The 5872-nt window shown below is 46.5% G+C and overlaps 1 non-coding gene across 1 annotated transcript; it reads left to right on the forward strand.

Annotated features, from left to right (window-relative positions):
• Nucleotides 1–1275: 1275 nt before the first annotated feature.
• trnal-uaa (transfer RNA leucine (anticodon UAA)) lies at nt 1276–1358 on the forward strand. The gene has a single exon. It is a non-coding gene; the product is annotated as a tRNA-Leu (tRNA).
• The last annotated feature ends 4514 nt before the right edge of the window (nt 1359–5872 follow it).

Here is a 5872-nt window from a genome sequence, read left to right on the forward strand (position 1 = left end):
TCTGAAGCAGAAGCGGTGCTGCCCGACGACGAGGTCGCGTGGTCCCCCGCGGATTCTGAATTGTGGGAAGCCTTGTCAGACGTAGAATTTCTTCTCGATGCCGAGGAGATTGAAAATGACTTGGGACTGGGGGAATTTGAAAATGTTGAACAGGAAGGTGCCGGTGGTGTTGGTGACGTGGATCCCCAGCCTGATGGGGTCGTGCATCGCCGCAGATTCAATAATGTACAGATTAGGCGGATTCTAAATATTCCGCGACCTAGAAACGAAGCCAATTTCCGCGAGTACTATGAAAATGTAATCGAGGGGTTTCAAAATATTGTGAATGAGGCGATTCCTTACGCCGCATGGGGAGCTTATATTCAGGTCACTCTGCGCGGTGACTTTTTAAACGACGAGCTGTCGCAGATTGTACGGTATGGGGAAGGGGAGCTGACAGACTTGCAACAACTGCTGGATCGCCTGGTTCAGTCTAATCAAGAGATTTTAAACGATTCCAACCTAGAAGTAATAGTAGACGTAATAAATATCCCACGCGGCGGCGGCGTTGGAAACAAACGTAAACTACAGACCATGTTAGCTTCAGAAATAATTTCTAAAAAAGCCAAACATATGTTTATCATTCAGAACGACAGCAGAGCGTGTTTCGCCATAAACTTGGCTCATCTGCTGCACGAAAACCTCACTGACGCAGAGGCTGAAAAGCTCGGCCTGGAGTTGCAGCAGAAAGCGGGATTCACCCCCGACTACGCAGTCGCTTTGAATGACATTATCAATTTTGAGAAAATCATTGATTGCAAAGCAGTGGTGTATTATCAACAACCTTATTCAAACAATCTCCAAATTTACCAGACAGCCACACCTACCGACGATAGACGGGTGGTGTATTTCTTTTTACACACTCAGCATTTTTACATCATTAAAAGCGCCAAGGGCTTCTTAGGGGTCGGCTATGTTTGCACAAGCTGTTTCAAAGGGTACGACTCGCCTCACTCTCATCGCTGCAAAAAATTTTGCAGCGTCTGTCAGACTAATTGTAGAGAAGGTGAAATCACACCGGGGATAGTGTGTGAGCGGTGTAATCTCAGATGCTTAAATAATTTTAAAACTATATCTTTCACTAAATGTGTACCCTTGTATTAGCGTTTTTAAACTATATCTTTCACAAAGAAAATGTATACCAGCATTTTGAAAATGCATCTTTCACTAAAATGTATGCCCTTGCAATAAAATTGAGTTGAACAACAATGCAATAGTCTTTGTATATACATGTTCAGTAGGGTGGCCGAGTGGTTAAGGCGTTGGACTTAAGATCCAATGGACGTATGTCCGCGTGGGTTCGAACCCCACCCCAGCTAAAACTCTTTTCTAAACTCAACACATATGGGGAAAAAAACACACAATTTCATTAATGTGTTCACTCACCCCCCTCCCCAGACAGCTAGACGCCGCATCCCTGCTCTCACCCCCCACACTCTCGCTGTGTGAAAAGCATGTCTGTTGCCAAGACTACAGCTCGTGTCTTGAGCCGTTCGTACTATGACCCCAGCCAGCCAGGGTCATACGGGGGTGTCTCCAGACTGCAGAGAGCCGTGGAGGATGATACTGGGAAAAAAGTGGCTTCTGATGATATCAGAGAGTGGCTGTCTATGCAAGACAGTTATACTTTACATAAGCCGGCTAAAAAGAATTTCCCCAGGAACAGAGTGTTTGTACCGAGAGCCATGTATCAGTGGCAGGCCGATTTATGCGACATGCAAGGGCTGGCCACGTACAACGACGGGTTAAAATACCTCCTTACGGTGATTGATGTTTTTTCTAAAAAGGCCTACGCGCGTGCCATAAGAAACAAGACGGGGGTGGTCGTAACGGAGGCCTTTGATTCTATTTTAACTGAGGGGGGTGTGCCCCTCAAGTTACAGACGGATGCCGGTAAGGAGTTTTTAAATGGGACTTTTCAGAAACTTTTAAAAAGTCATAAAATCACCCATTTCACCACGGGTAGTGAACTTAAAGCTTCAGTCGTAGAGAGATTTAACCGAACGTTAAAAGAGAGGATGGCCAGGTACTTTACGGCTAAAAACACTCGACGATACGTGGATGTGTTGGACGATCTAATAAAGGGGTACAACCAGTCATTTCACAGCGCTATTAAAATGAAACCTTTCGAGGTCACGACCGATAATGCTCATCTAGTATTTGATAATCTATACGGTCCTCTGAAGAAGAAGAAAAGCAGACGGCCACGTTTTAAGTTTAACATAGGGGACACTGTGAGAGTCTCCAAGCACAGTCAGATATTTGACAAAAAGTACGAGCAGACATTTACTGACGAGTACTTTGTCATATGCGAACGTGTACCCAGATCCCCGCCGGTGTATAAATTGAGGGACGTGCGCGGTGAAATACTCAAAGGGACATTCTATGAAGCTGAGCTGCAGAAAGTCAAAATATCTCCGAAACGCGCGTTCAAGGTCGAGAAGGTTATAGGCTCAAAGACCGACGAAAAGGGGAAAAAGTGAATTTTAGTACGCTGGCAGGGTTGGCCCTCGAGGTTTGATTCGTGGATACCGCGGTCGGACTTGATACGGATTTAATTTTTAATTTTTTAAAAGAAAAGGGGAAAAAATGGAGGATCGCCCCTCTTTTTACCTCACGCTACCGTCAAACTCTTGTCTCTCCATCTTCCCCGATAACCAGAGTTCGGATTACACCGTGATGCTCTCGCGACCTATAGAGCTACGGGGGCCTTACGAAGTAGGACTGGCTGAAATCATGTATTGTTACACGTGGCGAAATATTACACACCCCGAAAATACTTTTGAATTGCGGGATACGGAGGTGCAGGCAAGAAGAGACGCCGATCCTCTAGTGGATTTGCCTTACCTGTTCCCTCGGAAAATTAAAGTCGGATATTATGAATCCGTTTCACAGATTGTGTCAGAAATCAACGCTTCGTTAAAAAAATTAGGTACGGAAGTTTTCTTTGCATACAACAAGATTACGCGAAGGGTTAATATAACCGGAAATCAGAAATACAAGATCAAATTTAAACCTACTTTGGCCTACATGCTGGGCTTTGAGCCCGGTGGCTGGTATAACGTAGGAGGTACCATGCCAACCTCACCCTACCCGTCCGACATTCACGCGGGATTCTATAATATGTACGTCTACTGTAACATCGTGGATCCGCAGCACGTGGGGGAATTTGTAGTACCGCTCCTGAGAACCGTTAAAATAGACGGTGGGTTCGGCGACGTAGTCACTTTGCCGTTCCACAAGCTGCACTACGTACCGGTGAACAAGCAGAGCCTCCAGAATTTGCATATTGAGATAAAGAACGATCAGAATACTCTGATTAATTTCTCCTACGGAAAAACGATCGTCAAGCTGCACTTTCGCCCAGTGCCAAAGATCCCCGTTTAAAAAAAAAGAGAGAAAGCGGAGGGGGTGGGAGAGCATGGCGTACCACAATTCGCAGAGATTTATTCAGTATTACACCAGTCAGGCGGGACATGGGCTCCCCGGTTTTGCGTTAGATTCGTTTTACCCTTTCTTAAGCGTGGAGTTGATTTAGCGAAACCTCATTTGAAATCGGCGGCCAAAGGAATAGCTTCGGATCTCGCCAGCTCTGTAATCAGCGGCCGTTTTACAAACACCGGTGACCCCAAGCAGGAAGGCTCTGGTCTGCTGTTGCTATCTCAGAGGGGTAGGAAGAGAGCCCCAGCGCCTTTACCCAGGCAGCACGGTCATAAAAAAAAACCTCGCAGCAGCAGAGCTGTCAGGATTCCCAAGTCTCGACCTTCAAAGAGAAACAGGAAACCCCCCGGGGACATATTTTAAGAGCATAAGGAAGAATGGCTCTAGCTCACCGCCTCTCGGCTGAATGCACCAAATCTGAGCTGGACCTGTTTGCGGCCCCTATGACGCAATTATCCATAGATCAGACCAATTACGTAGAAATCAACCCATTAAATTCCATTACCGATCAGGATGTTTTGGATTTCCTAATACCGGGGTCGGGCAATTTCTATCTGGACCTCAACTCTACACTGCTATATCTAAGGCTCAAGATCGTTAGGGCGGACGGCGCCCCCCTGGTTGACGCTGACCCCTGCGGTATTATACAGTATCCACTAAACTGTATATTCTCTCAGCTGGACGTGAGTCTGAACGACGTCCTGATCAGTTCCTCATCGGCCACGCACCCCTATAGGTCATTCATAGAGACCCTGCTCAATTTTTCTACGGATACGCTAGAGAGTCAGTTTTCGGCAGGGCTCTGGTACAAAGACGGCGGAGCCGACTTGGATAGCGTGGACATCACCCCCCAGGGCCCTAACGTGGGGTTGCAGAAGCGAGCTGCCTTCTGTAGAAACTCTCGGGAATTCTCTCTGATAGGCCCTATACACGCTGATATTTTTTTCAGCGAACGAATGCTGTTAAACAATGTGGATATACGCTTAAAATTTGTAAAGGCTAAAAGCGATTTTAGTCTCATGTGTAGAAATGACGCCGATTATGAGCTGAAAATACTGAGGGCCAGCCTGTTTGTGAAAAAAGTGGACGTCTCCCCGGCGGTGTCACTGGGTCACTCGGCCGCTCTCATGAAAGCAAACGCCCTGTACCCTATAAGCAGGGTAGTCGTTAAAAATTACACGCTGCCCGCGCAGTCGCGGGTCTGCCCGCAGGACAATATTTTCCTGGGCAACTTACCACGCTACATCGTTTTGGGGATCGTGGACCACGCCGCGTTCGTGGGCACGCGAAACAGAAACCCATTCAGGTTTCAGCATTGTGACCTGGAATTCTGTAAACGGTCGACACATACCCAGCAAACCGTTCCAGCCCGATTTTAACGCGAGGCAGTCGGTCAGAGAGTTTTACAACCTTTTCCTGGCTACAAACAGGCATTTAAGGGATTCGGCGCTATGCATTAACCGTGAGGATTTTGAAAACGGATACTCGCTATTTGCTCTCAATCTCTCCCGAGACGACGAGTTGGACGGAGGTGCCCTGTCACCCGTCATCAGCGGCACGTGCCGTCTGGATTTAAGGTTCAGAGCCCCGCTACCTCGAACAATGAGTCTCATCGTCTACGCCTGCTTCGACACCGTGATTGAAATAAACTCCAAGAGACAGGTTTTGGTGGACTTTTAACCATGAACACTCACCAGCTGGAATGCCTTTTACGACCCCTGCTGGGGGATGCTTTTGGAGGTGTGTGGGCTAGCGATTTATTACCCACCAGCGTACAGACGAGGCCCACTTTTCTGGTCGCAAACACGCACGACAGCAATAGAGAGGGTGAACACTGGATCGGGATCATTTTGGAGCCCCAAGAGGGGAAAGCCTCCTTCTTTGATTCTTACGGTTATCCCCCCGATTCCCCTTACTATCCTAAAAGTTTTATGCGCTTCTTGGGGAGGCACGCTAGCGAAATAAGGTATAATACGCGTCAAGTTCAACACGACTTTTCCTCCATGTGCGGGGCCCACGTCTCCTTTTTCCTCTACCACCGCTTCAAGGGACTTTCATTTCAAGAGACTATGATGCTGTACTCTGATGACTTGAGGAAAAACGACGCTCTAGTATTCAAGTTTATCAAGAAATATTCAAACTGTATTAGCCGTGTTATTGCCGATAAACTTTCAAAGCCGCAAAATGTATGTTCCTTAAAACTATTTAAAGATTGTTATAGTTGTTAGATTATTTGTCGGGAAAAATAAAAAAACACCGTGACACCATTTATTCAATAAAATCAACATTTTATTAACCATCTTTTTTCGTTGTTACAGGCGTCTTTTTTTTTCCACACGCATAAAACACTTAATCGCTGTAATCTATCCACGGAGAATAAGGGGTACCCCTT

Source organism: Paramormyrops kingsleyae, chromosome 9 (assembly GCF_048594095.1).
Source record: "Paramormyrops kingsleyae isolate MSU_618 chromosome 9, PKINGS_0.4, whole genome shotgun sequence".
NCBI classification, from domain to species: Eukaryota; Metazoa; Chordata; class Actinopteri; order Osteoglossiformes; family Mormyridae; genus Paramormyrops; species Paramormyrops kingsleyae.